General features: G+C 45.6%; 2 non-coding genes across 2 annotated transcripts; both read right to left on the bottom strand.

Moving 5' to 3' along the window:
• Nucleotides 1–475: 475 nt before the first annotated feature.
• On the bottom strand, nucleotides 476–590 carry LOC137320308 (U5 spliceosomal RNA). The gene has a single exon (XR_010962467.1). It is a non-coding gene; the product is annotated as a U5 spliceosomal RNA (small nuclear RNA).
• Nucleotides 591–6,120: 5,530 nt separating this feature from the next.
• LOC137320305 (U5 spliceosomal RNA) lies at nucleotides 6,121–6,235 on the bottom strand. The gene has a single exon (XR_010962464.1). It is a non-coding gene; the product is annotated as a U5 spliceosomal RNA (small nuclear RNA).
• Nucleotides 6,236–11,989: the final 5,754 nt, after the last annotated feature.

Raw genomic sequence — 11,989 nt, 5'->3', positions numbered from 1 at the left:
GAGTTGAAGAGGTTTATGGAGAGAATTCCAGAGCGCAAAAGGCCAGAGTTCCCGGAGGATTGTATATTTGGAGGAAGTTATGGTGATAGGGAGTGGGCAAGACCATGGAACACGAGGATGAGAATTTAATGTCATCTTCAAACTCCACCTCAGCATCACCACACTCGACTTTTATAACTCCTCCAGCCTCACATCTCATCCTGCACTGTGACTCCAATCTCTGTGCATCACCCCTCTCCCTCTGCCCCACCACTGGCACATGAGCTCGACTAAAGTCAGTTTTACAGCACAGACGCCACCACCCAGCCCATGTACGCCAGTTATTTGAAACACGTAACACCTAATCCCCAAAATTTAAATATTTAACAAATTACAATTTCAGAGAGTATCCAATACCCAAGCACTTGGCAGCCTAACTCATGAACCTAAAGACACATCTACAACTAAAGATAAATCTTTCTTTCAGCAATAAAGCAGCCCCACAAAAGCAGGGCATCAAAAAATTATTGAAAAACTCCAAATGCTCCTCTCCACGGAAATCTTTAGTAAAAGGCGAAAGATTTATACGATCTGAAGAGAAAGCAGAGTAATCTCAAGATTCAGCCTCAGCTCATGGGTCCGAAGCGATGACATACCTCTTTAACATTGTACTGAGATGCTAGCACTAAGATCCAGAGAAAACATATTACCAAAGATCAACACAGCAAGTGGAAAAGTAATGACAATCTTCAATCTCCGTGAAAGCTACGGTCAAACCTGAAGTTTATTTTGCTTTTTTGCAAAGTACCATGTAGAACATTATGGGTATGTAAATGAGCTCTGAGCTTTGTGGAGGCTGTTGTTGACAGTGACGTGTGCAATTCTGACTTGGTTACAAGTTTAGTTTGTAAGTTTATATTGTCTCTGTGTTTGAACTTTCATATGAGAAATTTTAATCAGCAATTTCTGCTAGTGAACAAACTGTATTTTGGTTCATACAGAAAGCCATTGATTTAATGAGAGCAGAGACAGAGCTCAGATCCGTGCATGGAAAGGAGTCAATTGAGGGATCCACTCCAAAATCTAGTATCCATTTCATTGTGTTCAAATGTTTATACTGAAATTTATATTTGGCCATAGAAACTAGACTTGTTGATGTATCTGTGGTGTTAATTTTAACTGTTGATCCATTAAATATCTGTATTCCACTTTCATTTACGGAATTTATTTGGAAATGACCAAAAGCAAGAAATGAAGGCGCGTTTATTCTTTTGGGGTGAAATAAAGCAAACCAAAATATTAAAAATACTTCAAACGTACATGTTTCCAACATTCACAATTCACTATCTGGTCTTGGGTATAGGGGGCAAAATTTCAAAATTTCCAGATGACACAAATCTTGGAAATGTGGTAAACAGCGTGAGGATAGTAGCAGACTTCAGGAGAGAAAGGGTAGAGAGTGGTTAGACACCCAAGGGGCAATGGGAGTATAGAGCATGGTAGGAGGCTGGGAAATGGTGCGAGGTGTGATGTTTGATCAGGGTAAGAGGCCGGGAGAAGGGGAGCATAGTAACAGGCCGGAGGACAGCTCTAGGAGCTGTTGGGGGAGGGGGTAGTGTCTTTTTTATTTCAAAAAAATACATTGAAATCAATGTTGAGTCCAGCAGGTTGTAAAGTGCCTAATCGAAAGATGAGGTGCTGTTCGTTGAGCTTCATTGGAATAGTGTAAGAGGCCGATGACAGAGAGGTCAGAGTGGCAGTAGAACTGGGAATTAAAATGGCAAGCAACCGGCAGGTCAGGGTCAGTTCCTATTATAACTAAAAAAGTTCTTCGTATTGGTTTTGATATCCCTTGCGAGTTTCTTTTCATACTCTCTTTTTGTAGCCCTTACCATCTGTTTTGTGACCCTTTGTTGATCTTTGTATCTTTCCCATTCGCCAGGATCTGTGCCATTTTTTGCCTTTTTGCTTGCCCTTTCCTCATGTCTTATACACAGCAAAAGAAAAAGAAGTCCCGAAAATCAGAGGAACTGACGGCCAAAGGTGGAACCAGCAGCAACAGGTGCTTAGAGCCACCAACGGACGACAGTGGCTGCTCCTCAGCTGACGAAAAGGGAAAAGGGGAGAGTCCCACCTACCCTCAAAGGAATAGGCAAAACACAACTGTAACCAGTGACACAGACAGCAGGCTCCAGCTCCAGGAATTTGGCAGCTCCAGGGCATCAGGAGCAGCAATGAGCCCAGCACACCCCAACTCCAGGACGCCGGGAGAAGCGACATGGAGAGCGAAGTCCCCCAACTCCGGGCAACAGGGAGAAGCGACATGGAGAACAATGTCCCCCATCTCTGGGCAATCGGGAGCAGCACAACAGTCGCGGAGAACGAACCACCGGCAAAGGCCGAGGAACCGAACCTGGTCATGGATCTCACAGACGCACCACCCCACGAGACCCCGTCGACAACCCCCGAGTGCGGACACTCCTCCAATGGAGGACAGGCCTCATTCCTCAGCCCTAGGACTGTCCAGAAATTCGTGCACACCACACAAATGCGGAATCAGGACCAATGGATGGAAATGGAGAGTAATGTAGAACCCAGACTAATGTAATTATAGGACCTTAATGTTTGTCCTTTTAGTATTTTTAAAATGGCTTTAAAATTTGCATCCATAAACATGCATTGTGTTAAATCGACTACGCAATGCACTGCGACCCTGAACTACCTGTCCAGGGTCAAGAGGGACCTGCTGTTCTTGCAGGAATGTGGAATCCCGCACCTCAGCAACTATCGGCAGTGGTCATGCATGTGGACCCCAAGCGTGGATCCGATCGGGCAGTTCCCCAACCAGACAGTCGATGCCATTTGGCAGAACGTCTCGTCACCAGAACTGACCAACAGGCAACAGTAGCTTGGGTGGTGGTGAGAAGGGCCCTCCCAGTGTGGTCTTTCCAAAACAAACGGAATCACAGCGCCACCGCGAGCCGCCCTCGAGGCTGCGGCAGGGTCGAGAGCGTCATCCACGTCTTCATGGATTGCCCCTTCGTGCTGAAGGTGTGGAGTGAGATGCATTGGTATCTGTCCCGGTTCATCCCAAACAGCTCGGTAACACACGACGCTGCGTTCTACGGGCTGTTCCCCGAAACACATACAGAGACAGATATCAACTGCTGCTGGAAGACCATCAACTCCGTGAAGGAGACCCTTTGGTCCACCCGAAACCTGTTGGTCTTCCAGCTGAAGGAGCTGCCCAAGAACAAGTGTTGCCGATTGGCACACTCCAAGGTCCAGGAGTGCATGCTGCGGGATGCACTGAAGCATGGTGAGGCCTACACAAAGGCTGTATGGGGAAAGGCCACCGTGTAAGGCCACCCCACCTTGTATTGTACAGAATGTATTATAAGATATGTACTCTGTTTTGAATTGTAATGATGGGATCGGAGGTTGTATGATCCATATTGTATTATTTTGAATTGTAATTGCGCATTTACATTGAACGGTGTGTATCCTTAAATTTCATGAAATAAGGTATATTTTGAAATTTAAAAAAGAATTTAATGTGATGCAAAACCCCAGTTTATACCCTTAAGGGGCAAGAGCTCTACTTGCCAAAAAAACAGGCATGGACGATAAAAGAGTTAAGGGACAACATAAAACTAAAAGAAAAAGCATACAAAAATGAAAAAAAAAGCACAGATCCTGGTGACTGGGAGAGATACAAAGAACATCAAAGGGTGACAAAACAGACAGTAAAAGCTACAAAAAGGGAGAATGAAAAGAAACTTGCAAAGGATATCAAAATCAACACAAAGAATTTTTACAATTATATTCGGAAAAAGAGGGTGGTCAATAGCAATGTGGGCCCCTCAAAAACTGATAATGGTGATATTGTAAATGAAAATAAGGAAATGGTGGACATGTTAAGTAATTATTTTGCGTCAGTATTTACAGTAAGGAAGAGGAGAGCATGCCACACACCCCAAGGAAACTAATTTTTAAACAGGGATGGGGACTCACCATAATTAACATAAGCAAATTGACAGGAATGAAGAAAATAATGACACTAAAAAGTGACAAATCCCAAGGACCAGGTGCTTTCCATCCCAGCATTTTAAAGGAAGTAGGTGAGAACATTGCAGATGCCCGAACTATAATCTTCCAAAGTCCTCTTGATTCAGGTACTGTTCCTTTAGATTGGAAAATTGCATGTTACTCCTCTATTTAAGAAAGGTGAGAGAGGGAAACCAAGGAATTATGGACCAGTTAGCCTAACATCTGTTGTCGGGAAATTACTAGAGTCTATAATTAAGGATAGAGTGACTTAACAACTTGAAAAATTTCAGCTGATCAGACAGAGCCAGCATGGATTTGTGAAGGGTGGGTCATGCCTGACGAACCTGATTGAATTTTTTGAAGAGGTGACTAAAGTAGTGGACAGGGGAATGTCTATGGATGTTGTTTATGTGGACTTCCAGAAGGCATTCGATAAAGTCCCTCATAAGAGACTGTTAGCTGAAGTTGAAGCTCGTTGAATTGAGGATAAATTGTTGATCCGATTTGGAAATTTGTTGAGGGGCAGGAAACAGAGAGTAGGGAAAATTGCAGGTACTCAAATTGGCAGGATGTGACTGGTGTTGTCCCACAGTGATCTGTGTTGGGACCTCAACTATGCACTGTATTTATCAATGACTTAGATGACGGGATAGAGACAGCACTTAAAGCCAGCCACTTAAAGCCAGCAGACCGATACTTAAAAGGGCATTTTACCTCATTGAGATACTTGAGGTACTTAATAGATCATGTATTACAACATTAAAATGAATTTAACCTTACCTGTTCGGGTTTCGCATCACTTCTGAATCACGTGACCAGAAAGCAGGAGAGAAGGGCTGGATCCATGAGGTGAGTGCCTTTATTGCACTGTTTGTGGGCCCGGAGGAGCAGGAATGCTTCATCCAAGCCCAACAAGCTCACCCGGAACCCCGTGATCAAACGAGCCCCCCTCTCCCCGATACTGGACAACCCCCACGCCCCACCCCCGCACCATTGTGGACCCCCACCTAACTCAGACTCTTCACCCAACCTCCAGCGACCTCAGGTCTCCAAGTCCCAGCCCCCCAATCTCCTCCCCGGCCCCCTGATCTCCTACCTGACCCCCCAAGTGTTCTTCCCGGCCCCCGGGATTTTTCACGGCCCCCCCGCATGATCTGTGTTCCAACCTTCTGATCTTCATCCTGACTCCCCAATCTTCTTCCCGACCCCCGACCTTCTTCCCAGCCCCCGACCTTCCTCCTTGGCCCCACCGATATTCTTCCTGGCCCCCACCCTTCTTACCTGGCCCCACCAACCTTCCTCCCGGCCCCTCAACCTTCTTCCACGGCCTCCCGATTTTCCTCCCGTCCCTTCGATCTTCATTCACAATGAGTGAAATACAGGCACTTTTAAAACAAAAAATATCTTAAGAAACAATAAATTCAACCACAACAACAACTTACATTTATATAGTGCCTTTAACTTAGTAAAACGTCACTATGTGCTTCGCAGGAGCGTCAACAGACAATAATAGACACCAAGTCAAAGAAGGAGACATTCGGACAAGTGACCAAAAGCTTGTTCAAAGAGGTAAGTTTAAAGGAGCGCCTTAAAAGAGGAGAGAGTTGAAGAGGTTTATGGAGAGAATTCCAGAGCGCAAAAGGCCAGAGTTGGAGCAACGCAGAGATCCCGGAGGATTGTATATTTGGAGGAAGTTATAGTGATAGGGAGGGGGCGAGACCATGGAACACGAGGATGAGAATTTAATGTCATCTTCAAACTCCACCTCAGCATCACCACACTCTACTTTTATAACTCCTCCAGCCTCACATCTCATCCTGCACTGTGACTCCAATCTCTGTGCATCACCCCTCTCCCTCTGCCCCACCACTGGAAATGAGCCCTACTAAAGTCAGTTTTACAGCACAGAGACCACCACCCAGCCCATCTAGGCCAGTTATTTGAAACACGGAACACCTAATCCCCAAAATTTAAATATTTAACAGGTTACCTTTTCAGAGAGTATCCAATACCCAAGCACTTGGCAGCCTAACTAATGAACCTAAAGACACATCTACAACTAAAGATAAATCTTTCTTTCAGCAATAAATCAGCCCCACAAAAGCAGGGCATCAAAAAATTATTTAAAAACTCCAAATGCTCCTCTCCACGGAAATCTTTAGTAAAAGGCGAAAGATTTATACGATCTGAAGAGAAAGCAGAGTAATCTAAAGACTCAACCTCAGCTCCTTGCTCCTAAGTGATGACATACCTCTTTAACATTGTACTGAGATGCTAACACTAAGATCCAGAGAAAACATATTACCACAGATCAACACAGCAAGTGGAAAAGTAATGACAATCTTCAATCTCCGTGAAAGCTACGGTCAAACCTGAAGTTTATTTTGCTTTTTTGCAAAGTACCATGTAGAACATTATGGGTATGTAAATGAGCTCTGAGCTTTGTGGAGGCTGGGTTTGCAGTGACGTGTGCAATTCTTACTTGGATGGAACTTCACTTCATATGTTCATACTGTCTCTGTGTTTGAACTTTCATATGAGAAATTTTAATCAGCAATTTCTGCTAGTGAACACAGTGTATTTTGGTTCATACAGGAAGCCATTGATTTAATGAGAGCAGAGACAGAGCTCAGAGCCGTGCATGGAAAGGAGTCAATTGAGGGATCCACTCCAAAATCTAGTATCCATTTCATTGTGTTCAAATGTTTATACTGAAATTTATATTTGGCCATAGAAACTAGACTTGTTGATGTATCTGTGGTGTTAATTTTAACTGTTGATCCATTCAATATCTGTATTCCACTTTCATTTACGGAATTTATTTGGAAATAACCAAAAGCAAGAAATGAAGGCGCCATTTATTCTTTTGGGGTGAAATAAAGCAAACCAAAATATAAAAAATACTTCAAACGTACATGTTTACAACATTCACAATTCACTATCTGGGCTTGGGTATAGTGGGCAAAATTGCAAAATTTCCAGATGACACAAATCTTGGAACTGTAGTAAACAGTGTGAGGATAGAAGCAGACTTCAGGAGAGAAAGGGTAGAGAGTGGTTAGACACCCAAGGGGCAATGGGAGTATAGAGCATGGTAGGAGGCTGGGAAATGGTGTGAGGTGTGATGTTTGATCAGGGTAAGAGGCCGGGAGAAGGGGAGCATAGTAACAGGCCGGAGGAGAGCTCGAGGAGCTGGTGGGGGAGGGGGGTAGTGTCTTTTTTATTTCAAAAAAATACATTGAAATCAATGTTGAGTCCAGCAGGTTGTAAAGAGCCTAATCGAAAGATGAGGTGCTGTTCGTTGAGCTTCATTGGAATAGTGTAAGAGGCCGATGACAGAGAGGTCAGAGTGGCAGTAGGACAGGGAATTAAAATGGCAAGCAACCGGCAGGTCAGGGTCACGCTTGTGGACTGAGGGAAGGTGTTCAGCAAAGCAATCACCCAATATGGGTCTGGTCTTCCCAATGTAGTGGAGACCACATCGTGAGCAGTGAATACAGGATGCTAAAGTGAAAGTACCTGCCCAAACCGCAGACACAGCTATGCACAGGCAGCGAGAGGCGAGGTGATAAAGGAGAAGAGAGCAGCAGTTGTGGCTGCCCCAAAGGAGGCCAGATCCCTCCCCACTGCCGTGGACCCCGTGAAGGAGCCAAAGACAAGGAGGAGGACAAAGAACAGGAAGTGAGCGTCGAGGAAACCGACCAAATCCCGACACTCAGCCCCGAGACTCTCCCTGAGCACCAGAGCCGATGGAAAGTGAGCCAGCGGCAGAAGAAGGTTGGACGGCACAGCAAAAGAAAAAGAAGTCCCGAAAATCGGAGGAACTGACGGCCAAAGGTGGAACCAGCAGCAACAGGTGCTTAGAGCCACCAACAGACGACAGTGGCTGCTCCTCAGCTGACGAAAAAGGAAAAGGGGAGAGTCCCACCTACCCTCAAAGGAATAGGCAAAACACAACTGTAACCAGTGACACAGACAGCAGGCTCCAGCTCCAGGAATTTGGCAGCTCCAGGGTACCAGGGGCAGCAAAATAGTCCAGCACACCGCAACTCCAGGACGCTGGGAGAAGCGACATGGAGAGCGAAGTCCCCCAACTCCGGGCAACAGGGCGAAGTGACATGGAGAACAATGTCCCCCATCTCTGGGCAACCGGGAGCAGCACAACAGTCGCAGAGAACGAACCACCGGCAAAGGCCGAGGAACCGAACCTGGTCATGGATCTCACAGACGCACCACCCCACGAGACCCCGTCGACAACCCCCAGCGCGGACACTCCTCCAACGGAGGACAGACCTCATTCCTCAGCCCTTGGACTGTCCAGAAGCTCGTGCACACCACACAAATGCAGAATCAGGACCAATGGATGGAAATGGAGAGTAATGTAGAACCCGGACTAATGTAATTATAGGACCTTAATGTTTGTCCTTTTAGTATTTTTAAAATGGCTTTAAAATTTGTATCCATAAACATGCATTGTGTTAAATCGACTACGCAATGCGCTGCGACCCTGAACTACCTGTCCAGGGTCAAGAGGGACCTGCTGTTCTTGCAGGAATGTGGAATCCCGCACCTCAGCAACTATCGGCAGTGGTCATGCATGTGGACCCCAAGCGTGGATCCGATCGGGCAGTTCCCCAACCAGACAGTCGATGCCATTTGGCAGAACGTCTCGTCGCCAGAACTGACCAACAGGCACCAGTAGCTTGGGTGGTGGTGAGAAGGGCCCTCCCAGTGTGGTCTTTCCAAAACAAACGGAATCACAGCGCCACCGCGAGCCGCCCTCGAGGCTGCGGCAGGGTCGAGAGCGTCATCCACGTCTTCATGGATTGCCCCTTCGTGCAGAAGGTGTGGAGTGAGATGCATTGGTATCTGTCCCGGTTCATCCCAAACAGCTCGGTAACACAAGACGCTGCGTTCTACGGGCTGTTCCCCGAAACACATACAGAGACAGATATCAACTGCTGCTGGAAGACCATCAACTCCGTGAAGGAGACCCTTTGGTCCACCCGAAACCTGTTGGTCTTCCAGCTGAAGGAGCTGCCCAAGAACAAGTGTTGCCGATTGGCACACTCCAAGGTCCAGGAGTACATGCTGCGGGACGCACTGAAGCATGGTGAGGCCTACACAAAGGCTGTATGGGGAAAGGCCACCGTGTAAGGCCACCCCACCTTGTATTGTACAGAATGTATTATAAGATATGTACTCTGTTTTGAATTGTAATGATGGGATCGGAGGTTGTATGATCCATATTGTATTATTTTGAATTGTAATTGCGCATTTACATTGAACGGTGTGTATCCTTAAATTTCATGAAATAAGGTATATTTTGAAATTTAAAAAAAGAATTTAATGTGATACAAAACCCCAGTTTATACCCTTAAGGGGCAAGAGCTCTACTTGCAAAAAAAAACAGGCATGGACGATAAAAGAGTTAAGGGACAACATAAAACTAAAAGAAAAAGCATACAAAAATGAAAAAAAAAGCACAGATCCTGGTGACTGGGAGAGATACAAAGAACATCAAAGGGTGACAAAACGGACAGTAAGAGCTACAAAAAGGGAGAATGAAAAGAAACTTGCAAGGGATATCAAAATCAACACAAAGAATTTTTACAATTCTATTCGGAAAAAGAGGGTGGTCAAGAGCAATGTGGGCCCCTCAAAAACTGATAATGGTGATATTGTAAATGAAAATAAGGAAATGGTGGACATGTTAAGTAATTATTTTGCGTCAGTATTTACAATAGAGGAAGAGGATAGCATGCCACATACCCCAAGGAAACTAATTTTTAAACAGGGATGGGGACTCACCATAATTAACGTAAGCAAATTGACAGGAATGAAGAAAATAATGACACTAAAGAGTGACAAATCCCAAGGACCAGGTGCTTTCCATCCCAGGATTGTAAAGGAAGTAGGTGAGAACATTGCAGATGCCCGAACTATAATCTTCCAAAGTCCTCTTGATTCAGGTACTGTTCCTTTAGATTGGAAAATTGCATGTTACTCCTCTATTGAAGAAAGGTGAGAGAGGGAAACCAAGGAATTATGGACCAGTTAGCCTAACATCTGTTGTCGGGAAATTACTAGAGTCTATAATTAAGGATAGAGTGACATAACAACTTGAAAAATTTCAGCTGATCAGACAGAGCCAGCATGGATTTGTGAAGGGTGGGTCATGCCTGACGAACCTGATTGAATTTTTTGAAGAGGTGACTAAAGTAGTGGACAGGGGAATGTCTATGGATGTTGTTTATGTGGACTTCCAGAAGGCATTCGATAAAGTCCCTCATAAGAGACTGTTAGCTGAAGTTGAAGCTCGTTGAATTGAGGATAAATTGTTGACCCGATTAGGAAATTTGTTGAGGGGCAGGAAACAGAGAGTTGGGAAAATTGGCAGGTACTCAAATTGGCAGGATGTGACTAGTGTTGTCCCACTGGGATCTGTGTTGGGACCTCAACTATGCACTGTATTTATTAATGACTTAGATGATGGGATAGAGCCAGCACTTAAAGCCAGCCACTTAAAGCCAGCAGACCGATACTTAAAAGGGCATTTTACCTCATTGAGATACTTGAGGTACTTAATAGATCATGTATTACAACATTAAAATGAATTTAACCTTACCTGTTCGGGTTTCTCATCACTTCCGAATCACACGTAAGCTGAAAGCAGGAGAGAAGGGCCGGATCCATGAGGTGAGTGCCTTTATTGCACTGTTTGTGGGCCCGGAGGAGCAGGAATGCTTCATCCAAGCCCAACAAGCTCACCTGGAACCCCGTGATCAAACGAGCCCCCCTCTCCCCGATACTAGACAACCCCCACGCCCCACCCCCGCACCATTGTGGACCCCCACCTAACTCAGACTCTTCACCCAACCTCCAGCGGCCTCAGGTCTCCAAGTCCCAGCCCCCCAATCTCCTCCCCGGCCCCCTGACCTCCTACCTGACCGCCCAAATGTTCTTCCCGGCCTCCGGGATTTTACCCAGCCCCCCGTATGATCTCTTTTCCAACCTTCCGATCTTCATCCTGACTCCCCAATCTTCTTTCCAGCCCCCAACCTTCTTCCCGGCCCCCCGACCTTCGTCCCGGCCCCCGACCTTCTTCCCGACCCACGACCTTCCTCCTTGGCCCCATCGATATTCTTCCTGGCCCCCAACCTTCTTCCACGGCCCACCGATTTTCCTCCCGTCCCTCCGATCTTCATTCACAATGAGTGAAATACAGGCACTTTTAAAACAAATAATATCTTAACAAACAATAAATTCAACCACAACAACAACTTACATTTATATAGTGCCTTTAACTTAGGAAAACGTCTCTATGGGCTTCGCAGGAGCGTAAACAGACAATAATAGACACCAAGTCAAAGAAGGAGACAATTGGACAAGTGACCAAAAGCTTGGTCAAAGAGGTAAGTTTAAAGGAGCGCCTTAAAAGAGGAGAGAGTTGAAGAGGTTTATGGAGAGAATTCCAGAGCGCAAAAGGCCAGAGTTGGAGCAACGCAGAGTTCCCGGAGGATTGTATATTTGGAGGAAGTTATGGTGATAGGGAGTGGGCGAGGATGAGAATTTAATGTCATCTTCAAACTCCACCTCAGCATCACCACACTCGACTTTTATAACTCCTCCAGCCTCACATCTCATCCTGCACTGTGACTCCAATCTCTGTGCATCACCCCTCTCCCTCTGCCCCACCATTCGTGCATCAGCCCTACTAAAATCAGTTTTACAGCACAGGAGGCCACCACCCAGCCCATCTACGCCAATTATTTGAGACACGCACGACTTAGTCCCAAAAATGTAAATATATAACATATTGCACTTCCAGAATTTATCCAAAACCCAAGCACTTGCCAGCCTGAGTAATGAACCTTTGGCCACCTCATCACAATAACAATCAGGGCACACCTGCTACATATTCACAACTAAAGATAAATCTTTCTTTTAGCAATAACTC

This window comes from Heptranchias perlo, chromosome 3, assembly GCF_035084215.1.
Source record: "Heptranchias perlo isolate sHepPer1 chromosome 3, sHepPer1.hap1, whole genome shotgun sequence".
Classification (NCBI taxonomy): Eukaryota; Metazoa; Chordata; class Chondrichthyes; order Hexanchiformes; family Hexanchidae; genus Heptranchias; species Heptranchias perlo.
Note: the sequence above shows the minus strand (reverse complement) of the source record. Positions and strands in the feature narration are given on the sequence as shown.